This window comes from Struthio camelus, chromosome 1, assembly GCF_040807025.1.
Source record: "Struthio camelus isolate bStrCam1 chromosome 1, bStrCam1.hap1, whole genome shotgun sequence".
NCBI lineage: Eukaryota > Metazoa > Chordata > Aves > Struthioniformes > Struthionidae > Struthio > Struthio camelus.
Window position 1 is genome coordinate 53,129,523 of NC_090942.1, and position 27,574 is coordinate 53,157,096.

Consider the following 27,574-nt stretch of genomic DNA (forward strand, 5'->3'; position numbering starts at 1 on the left):
TGTATTTTGAGTAGACTTTTCTGCCTAGTTATTGTTAACCTGGATCATTTCAGTGACCTGTTTTACAACCTGGCTCTGCAAAGCGCGGTGCCAGGCCAGCTCACCGGGGCAGCGCGCTGCAGCAGCGGCTGCAGCGCAGGGAGGGCAGGAGGGCATCTGGCATGTTCAGGCCTTGGAGCTGAGCTAGGGCAAGTCTGAAGCACCTCTGTTTCCCCAGACCATGTGCCAAAGACATCAGCTCCTCCACGTCAAATGTTTCATTCTACGAATCTGCTCTTATTCCACAGCTTGTCCACTGCAGGTGTAGCCAAGGACAAGACATCGCCACTGTTATTGAGGAACAGCTGAAAACGCTGGACAGTTATATAGTCTTTTCAAAGTTAAGTGCTGTGCCACTCATTTGAAGTATCCAGCTGGTCTTGATGTGATGCTACTGCAGAATTGGGATGCTGCTAGCGACAGCATGCTACCCATTACATTTTTAGTGGAGCAAAAGTAATGTCTTTGGTAAGTGTTGCTGGTATTTTACTCATTTAGATACGTAGTTACTAGGAACTTCTCTTCCCAGTTTCTTTAATGATTCCTCTGCTTTCCTGCAGTCTCTTTATTGGGTGATATAAAGTGCTGTAGCCTGTTATCCATCATGGCTTCTTGGCCAACACCACCGAGAATAAGGATACAGGATTGGGAACAAACGCAAAAGCTGCACCACGAGCAGGACTGTCACATAAAGTGGAAGCTGGGGTCAAGGCCATTTTTCTTCTTCCCATTTCATCCTCTCCCCAGTGTGAAAGAGGTCATTCCCCCTTCGTCTCCTCCCTACAACCCATGACTCTACAGGCTTTAATCTTGCCACCCCTCAGCCAGCTATTTTCCAGGATGAGGAATTCAAATCTATTTTTCTCTCCTTGAAAGGATGGCACAGCTCTGCTCACTGTTCTCCCCTTTCTCTTCATGTTAGCCAATTCTCTTGCGTTCATTCTGAAATGAGGTGACTAAAGTCGCACAAAGTCCGCAATATATGTCCGCACTCTGAATTGTATATTGAAGTGGCATAAGGTCTTTTCTATTTTGTTCTGATTCTCTTTTCCAATAACTCTGAATATCTGATTTGCCTTTTTTACCCATCACATTGCTGAGGTGACTACAATCCAGCATCTCTTTCTGAGAAATAATTGCTAAGTTAGAGCTCATCCCTGTGCGTGTATAGTTTGGGTTATTTTCCCCACACATACACTGCTTCATATTTATTGCTGCTGAATTTCATTTGCCATCTTATCACCCAGCCACATAATTTCATCAGATCCTTCTGCAATTTAGTCTGCAAATGTGGTCACCTTGTTTGCATTTACAGCTCAGTCTGAACATCACAGATACATTTGGGACTCATGGTAAAATTCCTGCTCTGTGAAACTGTCCATTTGTGCTTACTTTGTATCACAAACCTTTTGTTCCTAATACTAAGCCTACCTTTTAACGTCAGATAACCCCTTCCATAACTTTGAAGCAATTTTATATTGAAATGATTGTGGCTTCTTTCCCCCAGTTTGGATGTCTGAGTCTAAGATCTCTTATGCTTGGAAGTGTTCTTCTGAATTTCTTTCTAAGAATTTGGAAATATATGTTATGATTCCGATTTGGGATTTTTTATGATTTTGCAAAGCTGCACTTTTATAATGAAACAGAAGAAAAGTTTCATTTTTGCACCTTTGCAATGCAATTTATGTCTGTAGTTTTCATCTGGCATCTAGTATTATTTTTGGCATTGTAAGTAGCTCCCTGACTTGCAGAATTCATACAACCTGGTTTCCTAGCGTCTTTTTTTGTAGATTCTCCTATGTCTAATAAGGCTTGGACTTCCTAGTCTCTCAGAGGAATCACTGGTAAGATTTTCTTGTTCTGCTTAGCTGTTTATTTTTGCACAGCTTGTAGGAGCCTAAAATCCTCTAAGCTCCTCTTGTCTTTGTCAAATTTGGTTGAAACTGGGTGCAAAAATTATGGGGGGATGGCAGAAACAGATGCAGAGACATGGGTGTGCAGTGTGACAGCATGAGCCCTTTCGTTTAGCAGTTGGGCTAAAAGCAAAGTACAGAAGATGTACTCTGCATTCTCCTATAGTCTTGTATGCTCACTCCACTGCTATGCGTGTGGCTCTTTGTAGTCTTTGTCCGAAATCTGGCATCCCTGGGTATGCACAATACATACTTTAAGAAAAGACAAAAAACATGCTACTGTATCTACAGGCACATTATAATAGTGTAACATTAATTGTTTTGTGAGCTTCCCAAAGTATTTCTATAGTGTCAACTAATATTGAATGGAATAATGCGAGTTTAAGAAAAAGCAGTTTCCATGGTTACACTGGAGGTATTCTAAATATAGCACATGATGTAATCAGTTACAGGGACTAGATACAAGATTGCTGTTTATTTCAGTAAGAAGTTTCTGCTCTGGAGAGATCTGTGAGAAAGTGTCTATATTACTTGAGGATACTATTTTTCAAAGTATTTCTGTTGTCCCATGATTTTCTGCTTCTCAGAGCCTTTCTATTTTTCTATTTGTAGGTTGGTGGCTTCTTTATAGTTACTATAAATCATATGCATCAGATCACCCTCAATGCTTTTACAGAATTCTTAACATTAAATGTAACATTCCAGAAAGACGTTCTGTCCACATCTGGCCGTAGGAAGGTTGTAGGTTTTGTAATGTCTGCTACCCCATATATTAAAACCCTGTTATCAGCATCTGTCATACCTGTCTACCCATCTTATCTGGGTATATATCCATCTATGTTCATGCTCCCCTTGTTGTCATGTCTCCAGTGTCCTCTGATCTGATTTTATCCAGAGAGAAAAGAACGGCTTAATGATCCAAACACACCTTCTTCTCCAAGATGTGTAATAAAATATCCCCCTTCTTCACCCCTAGCTGAGCAATTATTTCCCAACAGAACACGTTCCACTCTGTGAAATGGGGACTAACTACTTAGGACACAATAAAAAAGAACAAGTAAATGGACAGAATGAAGATTTCTTGTCATTAGGAAAAAAAATACAATTTTCACGGAATTTATTTACAGTTTTTTGTCCAGCTCTCCATTGTGTCTCCTTTCTGGCTATACTGAGTCCTGCTGAAATTCTGATTTCTCTCTTCTTGTGAGTGGTTCAAGGTAAGCGCTGAGGGAAAATAAACTACTTGCTACAAATAGAGTAATGTTTTCTTCTACAGAAAGCTTTTTTGGTATATTTAACTTCAATCATTCCATTTTTAACAAAGAATTCCTTTCCATTCCCACTGTTTCATTTACCGTTCTACTCCATTCCAACCTCAATTCAATTCAAAAATGAGACACTGCACTTTAGAGCGCTAAAGAAAATATGGTAGTTTCGGTAAACTAGAAAAAATATCCTTCTGGAAAACAGTGCTATACTCAGAGTCAGGGTTTCTTTGTTTATTAATAGCAAGCGGTCAACAATTACTTGTCTACTCAAAGTGGAGCATTGTCAACAGGCTGTGTTTCTAATATCAGCAGAAACAGCATTCTTATTTTTCACAGGCAAAGAGTGCCGAGGTGTATAAGATGCTGCATTAACAGCTAGAGGCTAAAAATCATGCATCCGATTGCATTTTTACCACTTCAAATAAACCTGTTATTAATCTTACTGCCTAAACAAATTTTTCTGTTGCAGATAGCCTGAAGACTATGATGTGACAGTGACGAAAGACTGCAATAAAAGTCAGCTGAAACTTTTTGGGCAGAGGTTTCCACTTTCACAAGGCAACAGGTAGTGGCAGCACCAGATGAACAGAAATAAATTTTATTTTCAAAATATGAAAGCTCATAGAATTATGGAAATTATGGAAGAAAAAGATATATTGGGTCATCTTTTCCATACTAGAGGCTGTGACAGCTTTGTCCCTGCCTTATAGGGTACTTTCTGAATCTAGGCTTAAGGTCTCAGGAGAGAGGGCTTAATGGCTTACTGTGAAAAACTATTCTACAATATGCCAGTTCCATTGTCAAAGCTTAGTTTTGTATTTAGCTGTGAATACATCATTTCTTAAAAGACAATCCTCCTATTGCTCTTACTTTTACCTCTGATACCACTTTAATCAACACCTTTCCGACCTTAGTGTTCAGGTATTTCTGATACCTCTGGATGGTTCGTGTATCCACACACTCATACTTGCTGTTCAGCCACCCTAGTCAAATTTAGGTTTCTCATTTTTCCATGTAAGTCAGGCCCTCTGATTGTCAATTAACCTTTCTTGGCAAATGTCTCCTCTTTTAGACAGATTATTGATGCAGCTGAGTAAGACTTTACCTGACAGTAAAATTGTTTCTGTGGTAGAGGTATCCAAGTTGAAGGCTGCAGGCCATGCTGTGTTCCCGACTGGAAGCCGAGAGTGAAAGATCTGAAGGGAATGAAATGCAAAAAGTATCTGAGTATGGTAAATTCCAACTAAACAGACTCATTGGGTGAAATCTGAGTCCCTTCGAAGTGAAAGGCTAAGCTAAAATGGGCCATCATGTCTCTTTGCATTTGTAACCAAAACCAACCCGCCCCCGCCCCAAGGACTCTTTGTTCAACAGTGTTGTTCAGCTAAGTCCAGATTAGGGCTGTTAGATGGGGACCTGTTTGTCAATGGCTATTTTCACAAACAGTAATCCTTTTTCCTTTTGCACATTCTTTACAAGGCCTCTTGATCTTGCCCCCGTAGGTCTTAAAATACCTTTTTCAGCACTTGGCACCCCAGAGGGAGGAGAGAATGAACAAGGTGGATGGAGAAGGTCCATCAAAGAGGGTCTGCTCAAAGAGGGAGAAATATCCTCCAGCAGCTGTCAATCTGTCCTAGAAAACTCCCACTGCAAACCACTGAGTCTGCCATTCCTTCCCCTCCTTTGTGAGGTCTTCTGCCTCTATGGCTGTGCCAGTTCAGCTGTTTATGAGGTTGAGCTCTGAAGGAACAGAGAGAATACCTGCAATTTTTACTTTTTTTTTTTCCGGTTGTGCCTACAAGGCAAAATTAACAACCTCAGTATGCGTTAATTCATTTATCCGTTCTCTTACAGTGCATATGCTTGATACAAAACCAGTGGGACTCATTTAGTGACTTGTAACCTGGCAATGATTCCTCTGAAGCATACCTGTGGTGCCCACATGTGGAGTTTTGCCACTGATTTCAATAAGGTAAGCATGTGCCCGCCCCGTATGACAGTCGGGTGAATTCTGCTCTCATTCTGGAGTTACAACAGAGAAGGTAATCAGAGTTGTCACTGCTGTGCTAGGTGGCCCAGTATCCCACTAAATGGACAAGCCACATGAAAGTTAGATGTGGATAAAATTAGGTACCTGGCCCTTTCTGCCCAACCAGCGCTAGGAGAGAGCAGGTTTGTACAACAGCTGCAAAGAGTTAGGGGACATATCTTCAGCCTTGGAAGGGAGATGAGAAATAGAGTATTCCATAGTTTCAGGGGCTCAGGACAATATGAGATACATGTGGTTTTGGCAGCAAGTTTATTACCTTTCCTCATCATCATGGAGCAATCCAGGAATGGCTTTATGGCACAAGTCATCTACCCTCCTTCATTAATTTCAGCCAGTTTGAGGGCTGCTACATCTACTCTTCAGGCATGACGCCAACTCATTGTCAGAAGTATCACTTGTGAGAAATATCACTTTAAAGCCTGCCATCTTTTTCCTGCCAGCCAGGGCCTAAAGGTATGAGAAGGCAATGGTGTGTGTGAAGATATGTGTGTTGAGATGCCCTGGCCTCTCTCTGATCTTATGCAACCTGTCTATCTGCAGTCCTGCCCTAATCCTGCCCATGCTATTCCTGGCTGCATGTGAATTTCAAGTTTGTCTGGAATACTATAACCATCTCCTACAAGTCTCTAGGAAACCTTTGTTATTATGTTATTCTACATAAACCTAGCCTCCTGTTCTTATAAAAATAGCCCATTGTTGCATGCTCACTCTCCCTCTCTTAATCTGCCATCCGTTGTGAATCCTACAGGCTAGGACCCGTGTGTGTGCGTGTGTGTGTGCGTATGTAGAATATTTTTCCATTGATAGCAAAGTCTGTGTTACCATTTTGGAAGCCACAGGTTGGTCCAGTTATGCTTTTGGCACAACTGATAAAAATACTGAGCACAATTTTGACGGCAAAGGTGGGGGACGGGCATTCAGACGTGAAAGGCAGATCATAATGAGAGGTGTGGGTCTAGTTCGACGTCCTTCATTTTGCAGACCTGCAAGGCGTGAGCTCAAAGGAGGTGCAATATTTTTGTACGGTTGGGTGTGTGCCAGCATCTGGCAGGCAGGTGGTGAGATCAAGAGTGACATTCCTGCGTGTTGCTGGAAGCTGAGGGCCCTTAAACTTTTGCTTTTCTGGGAGCTCGCATGAGTGGAGGCCAGACAGCAGCTATCCCTGCTCTTCTGGATTTGGCAGTGGGGAGAAAGGGCATGGGAGAGCTGCAAAGGGAAGGACAGTGTGGGCACGGAGGTGGAGGCAGCCCACCTGAAGGTTCCTATCAGGTCTGCTTTCTTTTTTATGGCGAGACCCTTCTTCAAATAGAAAACACTGGAAAGATTTTGTGGAAAAAAAGTCTTTTCCAGTGGAAAAGAAAGAAGTGGAAAATTCCTAAGCAGTTCTGCTATTTTTACCCCTCCGCTTTCTTCTTTTGTTTCATTTTCGGACATTTTTTCTTTTCTATATACACTTTGCTGTTTCTGACTCCTTAAAGCCTTCTCTATCTCTCTGTTCGGCTGTGGAAAGCGGCAGAGATGCATGGCAAGTTGATTATCCTCATGAAGCAGCTACCATAACATCGAGATTCAGGCATTTTCTTTATCATTAGCCTAACAAAGCATATAGAGTTGTAGCTAACTGGGAAGATACAGTACATTATTATTGTTATTATTTCTATTTTTGAAAACCAGGATACCGTGGGGAGGGGGAGGGAATGGGCTGCATGAGCGCCTAGATAGAGAGTCATTTAATCTGAAATGGAGAGCAAAATGTAATTGGTAGGCTTAGACTCATTAGTATGCTACAGCCTGGATCTATGATTCCTATTAGAAAAAATATTAAAGGGCTACTGTTCAGGGAATTGAAGGTGGCACAAACAATTTAGTGGAGTTTTTCGTCAATATCTTGCAGGGGGGTTGCACCTTTTTGACTTTTAAGACTAGAATGCAATATTTAAAGAGATTGTACTCCACCAGCTGTACTTGTAACACAGCGCACCATTCTTTGAAATATAAATCTTTTGATAACAGAATAATTTCTTTGTTAGTCTTCAGTCGGTATCCTTGGGCTGGAATAATTATTTTGTGCTTTTGGTGTTATGTGGCCTGTATGCGCTAAAATAAAACACAAACAAAACAAAAATCAAAGGGAAAATGCCATTCATGTTCTTATGATTGCATAGGAAGAAAAAGCATTAGAAAAATTAGCATGTATATGTTTCTTTTAAATATTTTAAGTCAGAAAATAAGGAGAATGATAATCTTTCATTAAAACAGTGATACAAAAAAACCTTCAAGGCTCCAGAGAAAATTAAACTCTCTTTCCTATGTAAAAATATTAAGTAGCTAAAAGAATGTAATTCTTTAATGTATTGTCTATAGTCAATCGTTTCCTTTTTAAATGCGACTGAGTTAAGTTAAATTTGTTGCCAGACTTAGTGGTAAGCCCCCTAGCAGAAGGCATTTTCTCAACATAGTAGAGATGATCATAAACTCTCTGCTCCCTTGAGCAAAATGAGCCTAGGCAAAACTTTAAGTATCCGACAGCAGTGGAGATGCACAGTGCTCAAGCACTTTGTTGAATTGGGGTTATAATGTGGGATTGTTTTAATAGACCAAGATATGACTAAAATAAAGCAAACAGAAAAAGTTCTGCTGAAGTCCCTGGTGGCAGAATGTACTCGTGCCGAAAGTCATGGTTTAGAAGCTCTGAAAGAGTGGTATAGCTTCTTCCCAATGAATTAACTGGGTAGTTGTGTGTTTTAAAGACAAGTTTTATTTGAAAGCACCCCCTTCAAGTTTTCCAGAACTATCACATATGCAGTTGCTAAAATATATTTTAGAAGCCCTCATACAAGCGAAGATTAAAGAGTCAGCATAATTCCTCTCTAATACAGAGATGCCAGTAGAGACATTTTAATGTATTACATTTAATCACAATATTGTAATTCATTCACCTAGAAATTCATTAATCGTAACTCATGCTGCAAGGAGGCATATTAAAACACAGTGACAGTGGGCAAGCAGATCTATGTTCACAGCAATGTCATTTAAACAACTGTATACACTTGTAGTTATGCAATTAACCTGCAATAATAATCTTTGTTACAACTATTATATACACCCCATCTGGAAGACGGCCTAAGCTGACAGTATAAATAGCACTGACCTAGTAGTTTTACCTTTGCTGGCACAGTATTTCTCCCCTTTAATTTGAGTTGGCAGCTTTTAGGAACTCTTACGTTCAGGCACGCCTAGGCAGAATTTTGGTCCCATTCATTTTACATCCTAACCTTCAGCCTGAAACAGAAGTTGCACACAGGTCGTGGGTCTGAGATTCAGATAGGTTGGGAATGAGGGTACTTTTTCTTTTGCTTTGTGTTTATGCTTTTTATTTTCTATGTATTTCTCATTTAGAAAGGGTGAGGCTTCTATCTGTCTATTTGCCTGGGATGAAAATGACAATTGTGGAAGTTGTGAATACTATTACCATATCATAAGTAATATTATGTATTATTTATATAGCATAGGCAGGGTACTAGATATTTTACATGAACATAATCAGATAACTCTCCGTCCCCAAAGTTAGGAGTTATTACTGAGGAGTTACTATAATAAGTAAGAGGATGCTGGGACAGGATACAAGTCTTTAAATCTATGACCAAAATGTTGTTTGGTGTGCATGTTTCTGCATGCAGGGTTTTTTTTAACCTTTTTCATGATTCTCTCACATTTCCCCATCCCAACTAATTTCACAGTCAGCTGTGCCCACATCTGCCTGCATAGCCGACGGAAGCAGTCAGCAGATAACACAATAGTACATGGCCTCATTTCTTTAGAGCACCTTCAAGACACTGATGCTGCTCTGGGTTATACTATGGGATGACAAGGTCAGTGCCATAAGTAGATGAAATTAAGCAACGTCACTAGGACTTAAAGGGGGTAGATCAAGGCTCAGCTCTGGAGCCCTGGGGATCTGAAGTGCTCATGTAACGCCCAGTGCCTAGGTGGGAACAGGTTACTCCAAGTTGAGAGGAGGAAAATAAAAAGTTTTTTGCTTTTGTAGGGCAAAACAATTAGGTTTGCTTCTTTCCCAGAAACTGTATGCTGGAAGAGAGGTTGACATTTAGTTTATTTGCAGAGACAATCTTTTTGCTGCCGCTGGTCAATGGGGCACACTTCAAATGCTGCCTGTAGACCTGAAGGTGCTTTGTAATAGGTGACTCCTGTAAAAAACTGACAGGAAACTCATTCTCTGACAGCTGCGAGAACAGAGGTTTTTAATAGAATAGCAGTTTCACAATACAATGCTTATCAAGTGATTCCTTTGGGACTGTTATTTACAGCCGAGGAAATCAACATCTAGTTGAACATATGAGGAATTGTGTGATATTGGTGTGAAGAGGGGAGAATCTGACATTTTAGGAAAATCAAACTGGTGTAGCCCTGGATGTAAGGCAGCATGGTAAGCCCGACAGAAAGACAAATATGAGGTGCCAAAAGATGTCAGGGGTTTTTTTTTGTTTTTTTGTACCAGTCCACTATGAAAAGCTCTCCACAAATGTAAGCACCAACATTTTGTAATTCATCTGAAAAGCTGAAAATCAGGTTCCTATAGTTCCAATGTGACTACATGACTATGGTGACTCAGATACAACACTTAGAGCAGAGACCTTATCATTGGCAATATTTTCTCTGTGAAAGTTTGCAGAAAATGCAAGACATCAGAGGTAAAACTGTCAGGGCACCATGAGACCGGCAGCTCCCAGGACTGGTGTTGGGGGGCTCCCAGAGGGTCAGGGCTGGGCCATGGTGGGGCTGGAGCCAGCACCGATGCGGCATCATGGGACAGGGGCAGACAGCCCCAAGCTGGGCTGAAACGGGGCTGGGGCTGGAGGATGCCCCAGGCAGGGTGACGGGGACAGGCAATGATCATTCCCACCTCTCTGTGTGATGTATTCACACAAATGTGCATGCATGTGCGTAAGCGCACATCCTGTGTTTAAAATCAGAATTCAAAAGTATCACTGCGAGCACTTAGAAGTAATGATCTGGGAAAAAAAGTCACAGCATGCCGCTATTTAGTCCTGTCTCTCCTCCATGAAAAGCACCTATTTTGATTGTGAGAGTAATATATGTGCTTATGCGTGAAGGAAGAGACACCTTGAGTGTATGTGTGCTGTTTAGATAGCATATACATGAAAGCTCATGATTCAAGGAGCTGACTGTCTTGCAGAGATAGGAAGTACCACAAGAAGAAGCAATAAACTGAGAGATAAGATAGCATGCAATAATGCAAAGGGAGACAAGCAGGATCTTCCTGGAGAGTGTATTTGGTGGGTGCAGATGTTATGGCATTAAGCTTACACTTTGCTTCCTAAGTTTCCTTAAATGTTGACTTATTGACTAGTCTGGCACTGCAGTGATAGCAGAGATTGTCCAAGAAATGGAGCAGGATGCGAGCTGAAATGATGTGAATGATAAGCATGAGGCTACTGTGCCCAGCAGAAGAGAAAAGGTATTCAATCCATAAAAAGTGTTGTTAGCAGTAGTTCAGGCATCTCAAGTAGGAAGGAGAATAAGAACTGATAGATGGCAAAATATAGAACTGCAAAGTTGTGGAGAAGGAGATGAGGGCTATGGGCAAGACAGTCAAATTAGGATTCCAGAAGAGGCTGAGACATTTCACATAGGGAGATCTCGGGGACTGAAGTAAGGGCAGAAGACTGCAGTTCCCTGATCTTCTGATTTAAAGATAGGAAGGAGTCACTTGCAAACAGCAGTTTTGGGGTTGGCTTTCAAAAAGTGTATCAGCTTTGCTGAGGAAGGAAAGTAGGGAGTCAGTGAAAAAGGAAGGCTGCAGCAGATGTTATGATGCCGATGACCTAGTAGGCAAGTACTGGGAGCGGGATACAGGAGAGAAAGAGAGAGGAAATGTTGTAGGGGGTACCATCTCTCTTGGAGCCTTCAGAACCAGCCTCGCAGAACTTACAGCGAAGACCAAAGCAAAGAACAGGAGATCAGACAGGCTGGTAAAGCCGGCAAAGCAGCATGACTGTGTTTAAAATAAAAAAAAGAAAAAGAAAAAAAAAGGCAGTTGTAACTATGCTTTTGACAGTTGATTTAACTTCTCACTTTTAATTATATTCTGTCATTTGAAATGAAATGTATTCCCATGAAATGTTTTACCCACATAGCTCTTAGCCCTTCTTCCAATTACATCGCACCCATCCTCTTAAAGATTAACAAGCTTTAATGAACTCTATTGTTGCTAATTCGTTTCCCTTTTATTTTGACAGTGTGACTTTTGTTTACAATTAGTACAGCTGATGCTATGCAGGGTCGTGTGGGTCGGAAGAAGAAAATTTCTCTTCAACCTACTAAGAAAACAAATGAGTCCTTTCCTCTGTAGTGCTTATTAGTTTTGTTTTGGCTTTTTAATGAAGAAAAATCTCTCAGAAATAGATCTTTATCAGAATTTAGCATCAGATTACAAAAGATGCCTTTGAAAGCTCCCCTTTGGCTGCCACCTACCACCTCTGGAAGCACCTATACTTCACAGGTACTGCATTTTTTCCTGGTTCCCTAAGGAAGCAAGACTGATGTGATCACCCTGTACGCGTTTGTCTTACCTACAAATCCTCTTCAAGTAAATTTTGAACTCATTATTCAGTTTCAAGCAGGTTTCAAAGTGGGACAACAGTCTTAAATATATTCTACGAGTTTCATGAAAATAAACAGCTTTGTAGAGGAGTAAGACATTAATTAAGGTGCCCACCACAAGAAAGCCTGTAGCATGAGTTTAATCCTCATTAGTCACTGAAAAGTCTATGAGAGAGAGAGGGAGAGAATAAGAAAAACCACGGTCTCAGAAATCTCCAGTCAGAACTGATGTTCTGTCAGACAGCAGAAAATCCAACAGAGAAACCAGCTTTCAGGTCCATTGCTCACAGATTTTCTCCGTTCACTCTGTGATTACTTTAGTTAATTATCTTACTAGTTTGGTTCTAAGAATGACTACAGGTTCAGTCCCTGATCCCACGTGGTAGGCTGCAGTTCGGACAGAGCTGAGCAGCCCAGCCCCAAACCTAACCAGAGGAGCTCTGAAACCAGACTTTCTCTCAGGTAACTCATCTGCTGAGCAGCTTGACCAGCGTTTGGAGGGCACAGGCAGCCAGGCTAGGCTTCCTAAGAACACCAGCACAGCAGTATCTTCCCTGAGACAGCTCTGAGAGCACTTGAAATCCAGCTCACACCCTGGAAAGAAAAAGTCTTAGTGTCAACCTGCAAGAGAGGGTTCTGGTGGTGCCTTCCTGCTACAAGTAACTGCCTAAGGGGCAGGCTTTAAGACTTTTTTTTGTCATCAGCTTCACATGTTGATTAGCTCTAGGCAGGTTTCTGCCCAGCGTGAGGGTTACGTTGCTCATGAGAACGCATGTGTGACACATTGTTTTGTGGTGCTGTTAGAGACCACGCTGGATGCACTATGAATGGGGGAAGTGGCGCTGCTACACAGACCCACGTGTCACACGGTTAGGGTGTAGCTATTGCCCCTGGCAGTTCAAATGGAGATGCTATGGCCACCTGAGCCTCCACTGAGCCCTGCTGGATCTGCTGTGTTCACCCAACTGCAGTGCAGAGGGCTTGTAGCTCACGCCGGTTCACCTACTTTATCAAGGCTACTTCTAGCTGGGCATAACTGTACATGGTGTTGCCCTGCATAATGAAGACATGTTAGATCACCTATACCAATAACTTTTGAAGCTGGATGAGGGATCTCAAATCTAGGCAGAAGCAGGAATCTAAGAGTTCAGCACTGTGGGATCTGGCTGTTAGTCCACTTTATTTTTTTATCTAGCTGTTGGTCTTGTTTGTTGCCCATCTGTCTTTCTGCAAATGATTTTAGGTATTCTAAAACTCCATATTCTCTCAGTGTTTTGTAGTTACATAATGAATTTAACCCCCTGTAACTCAACATGAAGAACTATAAATACATCTTGCTTTGGGCTGCCTTTCATTTTCAGCAAGCGCGATATCTGTGGCTAGCTCATTGCTGGCTGCCCATCGGCACTTTTACCTGCGAACATAACCGAGTAGGTAGCATCCTCTCACTCCCTTATTGTGTCTGCTGGTGTTCTGCATTCCCATGCAGCAAGAAGGCTTTACATCAGTACTCCTGATACCCCTGGCGTGCTGCAGGGTATTCAGCACTGCACGAGTCATACCATCCTCACGGCTCTCCTCCCGCCACAGCACAGGCACCTCCAAAATAAGCCACAGATCATTTTACAGCATCACCTCAGAAGTCTCTCTCTCTCTCTCTCTCTCACACACACACATACACACACATGCACATACACACACACAGAGAGGCTCTGCAGGGTGCCAAGCTCCTTTAGTTCCTGCAGGAGCCCTGGTGTTAAAATTTGACTATGATGGGGAGCTGGCACTTCAACAGAGCACCCCAGGGTAAATAATGATCACAAAAAGCCCAAATGTGGGGCTCTTCAAATATTTTCTGAATAATGCAAGAAGATGATGAATGTGAATTGATTCTCTTTAAAATACAACTATCCTTGACATAAAAATCTTCTCCGGCCTGTGGCATCATGGAGATATCTGACTCACAGTAGTGAATAGCATGAAAAATGTGATGTTCACAACTTCATTTGTTATGCATGCATACAGAGGAGGTACCTTTAGATTCCTCTGGCAGCTGGTGAAATCTAAACATAAAACAGTTCCCGTCTTTGATAAAGTCAAATATCAGACTCCTGAACTGAGATCAGAATCTGCCGTGGAACATTTAGACGCAGGCACACAAAACTTTGTTTGTTGTAAGTTGTCTCCCAGGAAAAAGGAGATGATCAGTGGCTTCAAACTGAGCGTAGATTTTAATTGCTTAGTTATTCGCCAGGAGGTAGTAGTCACTAATATGCGACTGCACTGTACAAATTACTTCTGTAAAGTAAATTGGTATTTTTAAAGGAACGTGAATGAGATGCTCAGACTGGGTTTGAATGGAACTGGAGCAGCAGACCCCTTAAATCTCTTGTGAAAAGCATGGGCACAGCCTATTACCTCTGTACCAGAGCATGTTGGGAACACTAAGGATTGGGATTTTTTTCAGAACCTGAATACTGTTAAGTTTGAGCCATTCCTCGTTCTGTGAGAGCAAAACAGATTAATTGTATCTCGGTCTCCATTTTCAGTCTGTTTGTCACCAGATTGGGTGAATAGGATCGTAATCCTTCTATTCAGCTGCACTGCAGCTTACTGCACTGACCTTTTCAACAAATGTATTTTAATTAGCTGTATGTTCACCTTCTTCCTACCGCCGAAAGCAGGAAAAATGGATTATCGACAGTATGGAGTATTATATATTTAACCTTTTAGGCTGAGAATTTGGGCTGGAGTGTAACCAATCTGTAAGGACAGCTACCAATATTGTACGGGTCAAACTGTGGCTAATTCACAGCTTAATTGTATACACACAGGTGTATGCGGTGCACATCTCTGGACCCACAAAATGGCCATGGCAGTTAAATAGTCTTTGGAGTTTTCTGTCCTTCCTTGACTCCTCTCTTTCCCCTTTCCTACGGCAGCCTCAAAGCTCTGCATCTAAAGGGCACGGCAAGGGTCCCTGGGATGTGATTTGTGCAGAGGTGAGACAATAGCAAAAACGTTTGGCCACCTGCAAGGATGACTAATTCTAGTTCTTTGGTAAGGTACCGCCAGGCCCAGGGCCAGCTTCTGGACAGGGAGGAGGCCGATTAGAGAAACAGTACTTCAGGACGCGCTCCAGATCAGACTAATTCATTGCATACAAAAATGGACGGGAGTCCCAAAGGAAAGTCTATATTCTACTGCAGGAGCATAGGCCAACTGCTTCATTTTCAATGTGCAGCTTTAAAAAGCTTCAGAGGCTTCTTGTTGAAATAGAGAGGCTGTTGTTAGATCCCTGTGCGCTGATGGGATGTGTGTGTTTGGCCGTGGCTCTCTATAAACATCACAGAATTCCTCACTTGAGGGTACTGAGTCTTATCCACCTCCACTGTACACCATGGCACCCTGCTGGAAAGGACCCTGCAGTGAGACACGGGCAGCCAGGGACCGTGGTAACATTTTTGGTCCAGGGCTGCTGTTTTGACCTGGGGATATCGCTCCACCTCTCTGACTTTCCTTCCCAGCTTTTATGTACCTTATTAGGTTAGAGGTAGGCGCTTGCAGGTGAGGGGTGCGTGTGTCTGCACACTGCCTAGCAAAATGTGGCTGCATGCAATGTAGCCAGTGCAATGCAAATGCAGCATCTGCGCTCATCCAGGGCAAATGAGGGAGGAGGCCTGAGCGGTTTGACCCTGGCCAAAGAGGGAGTTCATCTGAAAAGTGACGCTATAACAAGAGAGGCTCCTTCCTTCAGTCCTCTGCATTTCCACACCTCAGCCGAAGTCTCTGCAGCCAGAGCCTGTGCGAGCTGCTGGGAGGACAGCTAGCCGTGCTGCAGCCGGGGTGAGCTGGGAGCGGAGCCGGCCAGTCCGCACGCTGGGGCAGGCAGCGCAGCCTCCGCACCACTCGCCGCTCTGGATGGCCACATAAGACGAGGTGCGCACAGCCCTGGTTGCTCAAAGCACAATCTGGACCTCAGTAGAGGGGACTGTGCAGAGTGTCTGGTTTTCAGGAAACATAAGTGACAAGCTATCAACCCCACCAATTGGTTTATATTGGTTACATTTTCAAAGCTATGTTCAAAAGGAAAAGGGCAGGAAACATAACGTTTCAATGATACAGCCATTTGCTAGATTCCCTTAATAAGCCAGCTGTGAATAGATGAAATTGCTTTGTGAACCTGCTGCATGAAGCACATGTTCCTGGCAGTTTTCTCGTGCAGAGGAATAGCTGCAGAGGTTGCAAAATGCCCTGTGGCCTGGCAGAGCAATTCTGCTGCCAATACCCCAAGTTACCTTAACTCCCTTGGAAGGGTGCAAAGGAGGAGAGGTGCATGCAGTGAGGTCATTTTGACCTCTCTCTAGCCAACTGTATGTAGCTATAGGAGGGATGAGGGCAGGAGGCTAGCCTAGATAAGGGAGAACAAAATAAGTGCCAGTTTGATATACGAGTACATACCAAGCTTTAAGCCTGGCTCCTGCCCTTTTCTGTGTGTAATAAATGAAATGACCTTCCAGTTAAAGTGTAAGAGATTGGAAAAGACAAAACAGAGCAGCGAGGCCCTTTTTCCCAGTGTATGTTCCCATTAGAATTCTGCTCTCACACTCGCATGAAGGAAAACTGTGGCTTGAAGAGAAAACAACATAGCATTAAGCCATCCCGGTGTCAAATATTGTAAAAGAAAACAGTTAACGACACAAAGTCTCTGCATTCTCATTACCAGCATTGGGTATAATAGCCTCCCTCCCTCAACACGAAACAGGATTTCTTAGTGCTCTTTTGTGTTTAAGCCTCCAACTTGGCAATTCCACCAGGCCTGCTGCTCATAAACTGTAACTCCTTTGTCATTCCCAGGTATTTTCTGTGGTTTTTGCTTTTATTGTGACTCGGAACTATTTTATGACTGAGTTCTATTGTTGTTCAGTGTACAGAGGGTAATGAAACACCTTTATCTGCATCTTTTAGTTCGTTCTTTTAGTCTCCCAGCTTAATGGCATTATTGTGAGCACCACTGGGACTGTTATGCAGATGTACCGCATAGCGGAGAAGATGCTGCTTCAGGATAAGCCATTACTTTTTGTTGCCCCCACAGGCCTGGGAAAGATAGCTATTACAAACAACTTCCTGCGACAGTTACCTCATGAAAAATATGTTGTATGTCAAATTAACTTCTCAGTGCAGGCCTCAGCTAATCATACCCAGGACATCTTCCTAACGAAACTCGAAAGGTACCCAGAGTTTTAATTAAAATCAAATATGTAATTGTGCTTAGTTTACTCCACAGAGATTATCCACAAAATAATACGAAATGCTCTCCTTCCATTTCTGACAGAATAAATGAAAGCTGATTTGTTTCTCCATGTAATGTTTATTACTGGGGAAACTACATTTTAATTGATGTTGACAAATATTCTGATTTATGGGGTATGGGGTATGTAGGATGGAACACAGACCAGAAAGCATGTCTACTTAACTTTTTCTTTTTAGCTGCTTTTGCTTTAGGAGAATGAATCGGCTGCCTGTCCTTGGACATTCTTGACACTAAAGCATATTAGAGGTAATCATCAGATCGGGTCCCAACTAGTAAAGAGAGCCATCTGTTAGAGAAAGATGTGAGCAGTAGGCTATGTATGGTACTCGCCAACACAGGGAGGGCAAAAAGATCAACTGGAAGAATGGCAGCATCCAGGGGATTATATCTAGAAAATGGTTAGCTCTCCAGCATCTAAATCATGCATTTTTAATTCATCACATGGCAGGCAAACAAGTCAAACATTAATTGGCATGATAAAAGGAAGCTCATACTGTATTCTACATCTTTCAATGTGGAGAGCTTTGCCTGCCAGCCAAGCAGTGCAAATCTTGAAACTTTTTATTTGCAAGCACCAGAAATGAGATCTGTGGGCAACATCACACACCAGTTATTAATGCCAAAAAAAAAAAAAAAGGTAAGGAGAAAGCTCAGTGCTAAAAGTGGTTGGTTCAGGGATGAGTTGTTAAGAATGTTATAGATTATATTTTTGGTGTTAAAACTTACTGTAATAAGTACAACTTCCTTGAGCAAAAAAAATTAAGAATTAGACTCAGATATAACATAAATAGTTGAACTCCATAAAGAATACACTTTCATGCACACTAGGGATTGATAAATGCTATTATAGAAAGTGACAGACTCTAGTGAATGAAGAAATACATCATACCAACAGTACAAAGGACTAGAAAATGCCGTGAGGATATTTGCTGAAGAGGCTCATGAGTCATGATCATTTTCATCTCTAGATAGTCAAAGATAAAACCACTTGCTCGATGTATTTTTTTTCTTATATTTATACTTTTCTTTAAGCTATGTTTCCAAACTTCCATTACCAAAGGAAATATTAAAGTAGTCTAAGCGGAAGATTTGGAAAAACTAGACATCCAAAAACTGACAGTCCCACTCCTGGCAGGGCCACCATAGACTTATGCTCTGTGAGTTAGGTAACAGGAGGGTTTTAATTCACATTGAAGTAGAAATTTCTCTCAATAAGGAAAATTCTCTGGAGGGAATTGTTTTCAATTTACATATAGCACATATGCAATGTCATGAGAAACCCAATCCAGCTAGAGTTCATTTTAAAGGAAGAGTATGCAAGGAATGACTGATCAACCTGAGATTAAAAAAAAGTAATATGAATGCTCTAGAATATAATTTCACCTTTTGTGATGTCTCTTCCTCGCTATCTCAGGACCTGAGCTCATCCCTCCCACGCCTGCAAACACCGACCGCCTTCTCCATGGAGATGCCTTGTCTGTGACCCAACATATTCCTAAGTAAGGATGCTAAAGAGCTGGCTTACAGTGCACTGAATAGCCTTTTACTGTGGATCTGGCTATAAACATAGCACTTGAACAGACTCTAGGAAAGAGCCAGTTCAACACAGAGATGCTCAAAAATTGCCAAATTTATGATTATTAACATTTTCATTTTCAGTTCATAAAAACACTTTAAAAGTCCATCTGTACCAGTCTCGACGACTGATTGCAGTGGACTAGCTATAAAATGAGTGAGAATGTGTAGATTCTGAAAAATACAAGAAATGTCCGGAAAAACAGTTAAATATTTTGAAAAAAGTTACTTTCACAATCTTTTTATATCTACTTCTGAGCCAAAAGCTGCTGACCAACCTTAAATGTGGTACTCCAAAACTGTAGGAAAGAAATGTATCTTTTTCAATTGATAAACACCAGCTACTCAGCTTAGAGAGCTATGTGGAAGAGATGAGGTTTCCTCCTTGAGTCTGTTTAGCCAGGTTCACTAGGGGTTATTCGTTAGATGCCTGGATCATTGTGGTACAACTTTTAGTATAGTACAACTTTTAGTATATTTTCCTAGAGTTTTTTTGGCCATCACCACTGAAGTGGAGAATATTTCAGAAATATTTACTTAGACCGACTGAGTCTTTCATGTGTTCATCTATAAGCACTTCCTGGAAATGAGATCGAACTGTAGTACAGGTGTTGCAGAGCTTCATTTTAAGATTTCCATTTGATCACCGGGACTTGTAAAAGCAAAAAACAGAGAAACTATCCTTGTAAGAAAGGTCGTTGTTTGTATTTTATTAACTTCCTTATTGCTAAACATCTGGCACTAAATTGGAAACCTCAGCACAAAGCATGTTGCATTTTATGTACAAATCATCACCATCTAGTCTAGTAAAAGTCGATGCTGGAATGATGCAGCATCCAAGTTGGACCGCACGGTATGGTGGCTGTGGATTTTGAGATGTGAAAGTTAGATATTTGGAAACAAAGGCACCAATTTGGCAGACGAAGCCTAGCTATTAAGAGAAGGCTGTGAGTGGTGGTGGTGTCCGGGAAACCCCCACAAAAGGTCTCCAATGCGGCTGTTTGTGGGTGAGGACCAAGGGGAGCCCAGGCAGGGTGCAGGGCTCTCCTAGGGGTGCAGAAGTACCTGGGAAAGGTGAAGGAACCATGTGAATGCAAGGTCCACCTGGATCATCATCAGCTTAGACCAGAGAAGTGGTGGCCCCAGAGGGGGCAGGGTGAAGGAGTCAACAGTACATGGTTTTAAATCAGATTGGAGGCAGCAAGAGGCTGTGACAGTGGTACACGGTGTACCTTTAGTGTAACAAACACTGCCAAACCGCCTGATCAAAGGGGTGCTTAAGTTACATACAGTACAAGGTAACTTTCTGGTCTATAAAGAAATCAGCTAAAGGAGAACCCATCCTGGTTCTGTCAGAGTGATTCAGTCAGTGATTATTTCTGTGGAGTATTTGATCAAATGACTCAAACTTCCAGGCATTTTGTCAACTGACTGAAAATGAACACCAGACGTCTGACTACATGCCTGAAGTCACGTACTGAATTAAGCAGTCAAATAAATAAGGGGACTAACAGCGCACAGTGTGCTCTCAAAAATGAGATCTCTTTCATCCCCTCGACTGCCCTCTTTGAACTAGTGGGCAAGGACGGACACCCTGTACTTCTTCGCTTGCGTCTGCTTGGAGTGTAACTCATCCAGCCCCGCCACTGAAGGGCAGTGAGGGGGAGGTGAGGGCTGGAGCCTACCCTCCGCTATGTCAGTCAAAACACTCTGGCCTGGTACATGAGAAGGGGAACGATGCTTTTCAGGGGCTGGTGAAGCAACTTGGTCTTCTCCCATGGAGCTTTTCTTGTGCTGCCTCCCTCTCAGAGCAGATTGCACTTACCCACCTGCTGGAACAAATGTGGGTTGAGTGATGTTTGCAGTTTGATTACAGCTTCTGTTTTGAAGTTCCTTTCCTGAGCTGTTTCACTGTTCCTTGGTGACCACATTTAATTAATACTTGGCAAAAAGAGGGACTTTTCGCTGAGTACCTTCTTTCACAGACAGGGTCTTTTCAAGGTGTATGCTTAGGTCCCTGAGTGGAAACTTAACTGCTTGCAGGGACATTTTCCGTCAGGACATGCAGGCAGGCTGCACTGTTAAGCACGTCACTTCATGCCTGCTTGGGGAGCGTGAAGTGCCGTCCTGAAAAGCAAGGAGTGAACTGGCACTTTTCCATGCTTGTCTGCACAGCTCTCCAGTGAGCGAAGGGAACTCCTGATCCAAGTTCTCCCTGGAGAGTTAGGGACTGACACAGACCTTTCCTGTGCTCCCTCCAGCTGGGGGATGAAGAAGAGAGACTGTCCTTACCAAGATCCCTGGGCCCGTCAGGCGTTGCAGGAGCTTATTTGTGCTCCTGCTCCTCAGATGCAGCCCTACAAGAGACTAGTATATAGAGAGAAGCTTCTCAGAAGGTTTTCCCCCAGAAAATTGAAAAATGGAAAAGGTACTTTGTGTATTGAAAAAGAAACATTGCAGAGCACTGGCACAGGTTGCCCAGAGAGGTTGTGGAGTCTCCTTCCCTGGAGATATTCAAAACCCACCTGGACACGATCCTGGGAAGTATGCTCTAAAGGACCCTGCTTGAGCAGGGGGGTTGGACTAGATGATCTCTGGAGGTCTCTTCCAACCTCAACCATTCTGTGATTCTGTGATATCTGGGGGAAGGCTTTGCTTATCTAAACATTCCTGCAGATTTGCTTTGTGTTCAGCTTCAAGCAGGAAAGAGCTTGCAGGAGATCTCCCAATTCCCAGTCCCATGTGTGAGTAGCTTTCCTTGGACTATAAGAAAACTGCATGAGAATCTGTGACTGTCCAACTGCTCTACGTGGAGTAAAAATGACTTGCTTTGAGTACAGTACCCAATCCCTTTCGTTGCCAGAGAGGGACCCCTCACAAGCAGCAGCATCCTGTTGGTATTTCTGCAAGGGTCCCTTATACAGAAGGTTTCAGAGCAGATTAGACTCATCTAGATGAGCTAGCGGTTCCCTTTATTCCAAGTAGGAGGCCTAAGTTAAAAAGGAAATTAATATGTTCATTAACTTCCCTCCCATTTATGTTTGCTATCTTTTCTCTTATGCATAGTATATATTACAATGAATTAAAAAATAATAACAGCAAATCACGGCCTGGCAGGGATTTTTAATGGATTTAATTTTTCTCTATCATGCTTACATGTAATCTCTAGCATTCAGTGTTTTATGAGCTTGTTATCACTCTCGCAGTGCTTGCAGAATATGCCTGGAGCACTTGCAGAATAACTGCAGGAAGAACAAGCTTCCCCAAGACCAACAGGTGCTGGTTACTGTTCCCGAGCCAAGCAGCACATGTCCTGTGTCTGGATGGCTGATTTAGCGTGATTCCCATTATGGGTTTTTTGGTCTTTTCCACAGCCACGTTGAGGGAAGGGAGCATTTACTGGAACGACCTGCATCACATAGTCGGTAGGTGGCCTGGAAACATGCTCAGGCTCAGCCCTTGAACTGCCCTTGTTGCAGCGAAGCTGACAGATGTCGCACGCTTTTTGTCAAAATGAAAGGTGATTACCTTTCATCACGTTGTGACATATTACATACGAAATTATGACATTATTACATATGAAACTGGAGAGCCTGAACACTGCCTGTGTGTGTATGAGTGATGCATGTGTCGGCTGCACAGGGGATCCAAACAGGCTGGGGTTCATCACTCTACCCACACAGGTCCTGCCTCTGCCCGGGGGGATATTTAGGGTTTGCTGCTCAGCTTCTTTCTATAAAGCATGAATCCACTGTAATGCTACAAAATAGTGAGAACCATTGGTCCATGCAGTGCAGGAAGCACTGTCGCTATGGTAACCAGCCCTGTATCTTTTTTTTATGTGTTTCTGTAATAAAAAACAATATATGTGTATCTATATATATGTGCATTACTTCTATTAGATTATGGTACCTTTGAAAAGCATTGCTCAGCTTATCACCATAGAATCAACAGTTTAATTTCCAGACTGGGTCAGTACCAAAAAGATGATCGTTATTATTCTACATGCTTTTGTTGTGGCCTTCGTGAATTTAGTGATGGTCCCAGCTCAATAGATAGTGACAGGTGTCTACATTATTAGTGTCTACTACAATTAGGACTAATTGGTACCTCTATTGGCAGCAGAGATTGGCCAGGGATTTAATGGAGATGAGAGACCAATATACTCTCTCTGTGTTCCTCCCTTCCTTCTCCCCCCAAAAAGAACAACACATCTGAAGGAAGTGCTGGTGGTCAATGCAGAGAAGGCTAAAAGTTTCAATATTTATTACTTAGTTTGTAAGCCCCAAGTTGTGGCTTAATGGATGCGTTCAGTCTCTGAGATTTCCAATTTGGCATTTTTCAGGTGAAATTTTCATTACTAGCCTAATTTTTTCCAGGTGCACTTCTGCAGCTGCGATGTATTGTGCCATAATTTAGCACCTGCAGTTCTTTCTAATAGCAAGAATTTTCAACCAGGAAAACAAAGACTGGGTCCAGCCTTGATTCAAATAAATAAAATTTAAAAACCACCCCATTGGGAAAGGGGCAGCAACAAGCTATTTTTAAAGAAAGTTGAATCAAGCAAAAGTGTAAGTGATACAATTCTGTTCACTGATGAGTGGTAACAAAAAAGAGGAAGTAATCTATGTGATTGCATTTTAAAGGCTTTTCTACAAAACTGTTCTTTTACTTAAATGTTACTTCCCTTTGTAGAGAAATCTTCCCCATTTGTTAATTTGTTTCTTTTCTTCTTATGCCTGACAAACAGCTCCAACCGTGTTAAATTGTTCACTTGTGATAGGGGAAAGGGTTTTATTTATGCCTGTGAAGTTAGCTGAAAGTCTTAGAAACATGAAATTTACGGCAAGTTCAAAACAGGTGAATTACACTCCACGTAAGTGTTGGCAGCTCTTTATCTTTTCCTTGTTTTCCATATTTAATTCCATCCTTGAAAGATGGAATATGCATCATTTCCCTATCGCCTCTCTCTGGTTCACATTGAGTGAAGTGTTTTGAATTAATTATGTTAAATTATTAATAGCTCAAGATTTGAAAACACTACAGGATTTGAGTAATGTTTTATCAGGCAGGAGCTGTATGATAATTCTGGCTTTTTCATACAGTAGAGTACACTTCCAGTTGATAGGTAAAATTACAACTATATGCTGGAAGCACTGAATTCAGTTCATTGTGAAGCATAATAAGGTAATGAATGTTTAGGCTGCATATTAAGAAAAAAAATCTCCCATTAATGAATAGACTTCAGGAGAAACAATGAAGGCAGCATTTCTTGGGTCACATAAAATGAACTGGGCAGAAATATAGAATACAAAACAACTCTGTGATGGTAAGGACATGAATGACATGAGAGATCCTTTCTGAATCTAACTCCTGTGATTGTTTGATACAAAATATTTTCTGATATGGCTCCTCTATCTGTCAGTTATTAACTAATGGCTAACTGATAGGCCACTGGACAGGGGAAAGGAAAAATGTTTTAGCACGAGGCTCTCAAAACAAGGCATTTAGCTGCTAGAATTATTCTAACATAAAGGGCCAAATATAAAGTTTATCTTCTGTTAAATCTCCCTGACATTTTAACCAGGCTATAAAATAAACAGCCATCTAAATCAAGCCATATTAATTTCAAGGATTATTTTGACTCTGCTTTATTGCGCTGCAGCCATACAATGGTGTTTAAGGGAGAGATGAGACAGCTGACAAAAGACCTGAGAATTAGTTCTATAATTATTTGCGCAGAGAAAATGGCTTCTCTCTGCATTCAGCCCACAGTGTAGTTCTTGATACATTTCATCAGCCTCGCGTAATAAACCCTGCAGAGGAATTAAAGAGCCAGGAAATATAGGTTAGACTCACAAGATAGACACTAGCACTTAGTGCTCATTGAAGCCCACTCGGTGCTCACAACCTGCCTTCCTTGCTCCGCCACCAGCTCCCCAAACCTCCCCTGGTAGCAACAAGGGAGACCAGGGCACAAAGCTCTCCTTCGCTTCAGCATGGATTTATACCATTTCCCAGGAGATGTGCCCTACCCAAGGCATTTTTCTAGGGTCACCTTTGCACAGTTTCCACTACTTGTACCAAGGAATGAGCTATTACGCAGGCTAACGAGGAATGAGAGCAGCCTGGCGACAGAGTGCCTAACTCTCCTCAAAAAGTGGGACTTAGCTTTGTGCAGATACTTACAGTCTCCTTCTGGTTAAAGTCCCTGGACATCGGCTTTGCCAGGTGGTGCTTCTGAACCTGTTCTTCAGTGACCAGCTCTCCCCAGGGACTACGTGGAGAAACCTCCAGCAGCAGCCTGGGGCTGTGCTTTCCTTTGGAGGGCAGAGTGCCTAAAAGCTGCATGCTGCACAGCCGAGATCTTCCTTGTGAATCTAGAGCCATCTGAGTAAGAAATCTTAGTGTGAGAAACAAACTATGTATACAGCTGTCCTTATATATGTAACCATAAAGGGTTGCATTTCCAAAGGTAGTTAGACATCTGTTGAGTCATGTAACTGCTAGAGTGATTTTCAAATGTACCTTAGTAGGTTTGACAGCCAGTTCTTATTTCAATGAGTTATTTAGACAGCCAGCAGGATTTTCAAAGCATTTATCTACATCTCTTGTATTGCGTATCTGCTGAAAACCCAGCCCACGGCCTTTTGCAGGAGAAGCATCACACTGCTCATATGCACCCATAACATTAAAATATGCATACACTGACTGTTTGCCAGAAATGTCCACGGAGACAGTTAAGAGTATATTCTTAAAGCCTTGTCATCTGAATTCAGCGCTCTCAAGGCCTCCTGAAGGACTGAGCTTGACTAAGGTGGTCTCCAGCTTCTCCAAAAGAAGCCAGTGCTTTACTGCTCCTCCAGCCAGCAGGTTCTCAAGTTATTTCACCAGTTTCACACTTGGTAGCCACTGTCTCAACGCTGCCTCCTGTCCTTGCACGCTGTCTCCTGTCCTGACCCTCTTGGCTAAGCAGGGTGGGCTCTTAGGGACATTAGACACTTCCGAAGGACCTGAACCAACAAACCTAGTCATAGTAGAAGTGGAGCAAACGTCTTGTTTTTGGCTCCCCTAACTTCTCTAGTACCTGGACTTGAGCATGGTGTCCTTTGGCTGCCAGCCTTACTAGACACTTTTGAAAAAAACCTAGAGTTCTTACAGGGCCTGTAATTAAAATTTGTTTTCATACTATACACTGAAACGGAGGGTGTAATATCCCAGGTCTCTTCCATTTATGCTGTTATTTCACAGTGTCACAAGTGTTCTCGGTGTAATCAGGGTACAAACTGGCAGAACTGAAGCAATCTGCTCTGTAGTTGCCTTTAGTTCAAGTTCTCATTGTCTTGTAATTAGCTGGAGTGAATGCAGCTCCCCAGCAGCACGCTGCGCACCGTGACATGCTTTGGAACGAGGCACAGGGCTGGAAATAAAAGCGCTTCACTCAGGGTGCCAAAGTGCCTACCGTAGGTGCAATACTGAAATTCGCTTATTATAATCCCTCTTGCCTAATTAATTCCATTGGTAGCCATTTACGTTCATCAGTGCTTTGCTGACAGTCTCTAACAAAGATTTTTCTTCTCTCTCTCTTTTTTTTTTGTTTAAACTGGAATAGTTTTATTAGCTTGTTTACTTCAGAACAACGTGCCATCTTTGATTAAACTCCATGTGGATTTATAACTATGTCCTCCCCATGTTTCTGTGACCTTTACGGCACATCTGATAAAAATAAAAGGTCATGGATTCCAAAAGAACTGGTTCTAATAATGTCAGACAGGCTCCCCTGAAAGTGTATGATTTCCCTTCCTTCTTTTTCTCTTCTTTTCTTCTCTCTCCCTCTCTCTTTTTTTCCCCCCTCTCTTTATTTTTCTGCTGTTTCAAAGCAAGATGAAAATTAACATGAATAAAATTAATGGTTTAATTTTGCAGGAGAAAGAAGAGGGTTTACAGTGCTCCACTGGGGAAAAGGGCTTTTGTCTTTGTTGATGACCTAAACATGCCTGCCAAGGAGAAATATGGTGCCCAGCCTCCCATTGAACTGCTGCAGCAATGGATTGACCATGGCTACTGGTTTGACAGGTGCAATAAATATTAATTAGTGTGCTTGGCTACAGAGGAGTAATGATATACACTGTTTCTCTGAAGCGTTAAATTGTAGTGTTAGTCTTTTATAATTCCTCATCTTCTCAGTCACAACAGGAAAACACTCTGAGTTACATGACTCCCTGTATAGGAAAAGGAATAAAGGCTTATATGTTGCAGTGAATTACAGCATGAGAAAGGCAAGCTTATACGGGAGAGAAGCACAACATGCATTTTCATGTTTTTGAGAAAACACCATCAGTATTTAAGTTGGCACAAAACAGTTTCAAATAAATTTTTAGCTCTTGGTTGTTAAGGACTAAAACAAAATCATTTGTCTTTCAGTGAATGACTTTAAGGTTAAAATGCAGTTGAAGATGCTTTTCTAACATGCAGCTGGGGTCTAGAGGGAGTGTGTGTAATAGATTCAGGCATTTTTTGCATGATTCAGGATAATACTGGTTGTTAGAAAGACTTCAAATTCTCCCTTGCTTATGTTTCATATGTCTGGATTTAAAAGAAGTTTATGTTGTTTTAGAACAACCCTAGTTAATCTATGGCTTTAAAAAAATTGAGATCTGAACAGAAAGAGTAAAACAGAACCTTGCCATGGAGGCACCATTAAAGAGCTTGACTACCAGACAAATGTAACCGTACTTCATGATAAATGTAGTTATATACACCCAAGGTA

General features: G+C 42.0%; 1 long non-coding RNA gene across 1 annotated transcript; it reads left to right on the plus strand.

Moving 5' to 3' along the window:
* The first annotated feature begins 1,795 nt into the window (after positions 1 to 1,795).
* On the plus strand, positions 1,796 to 27,574 carry LOC104143813 (uncharacterized). Its single transcript, XR_693976.2, has 4 exons — positions 1,796 to 1,883; positions 3,690 to 3,785; positions 5,075 to 5,192; positions 26,731 to 27,574. It is a non-coding gene; the product is annotated as an uncharacterized lncRNA (long non-coding RNA).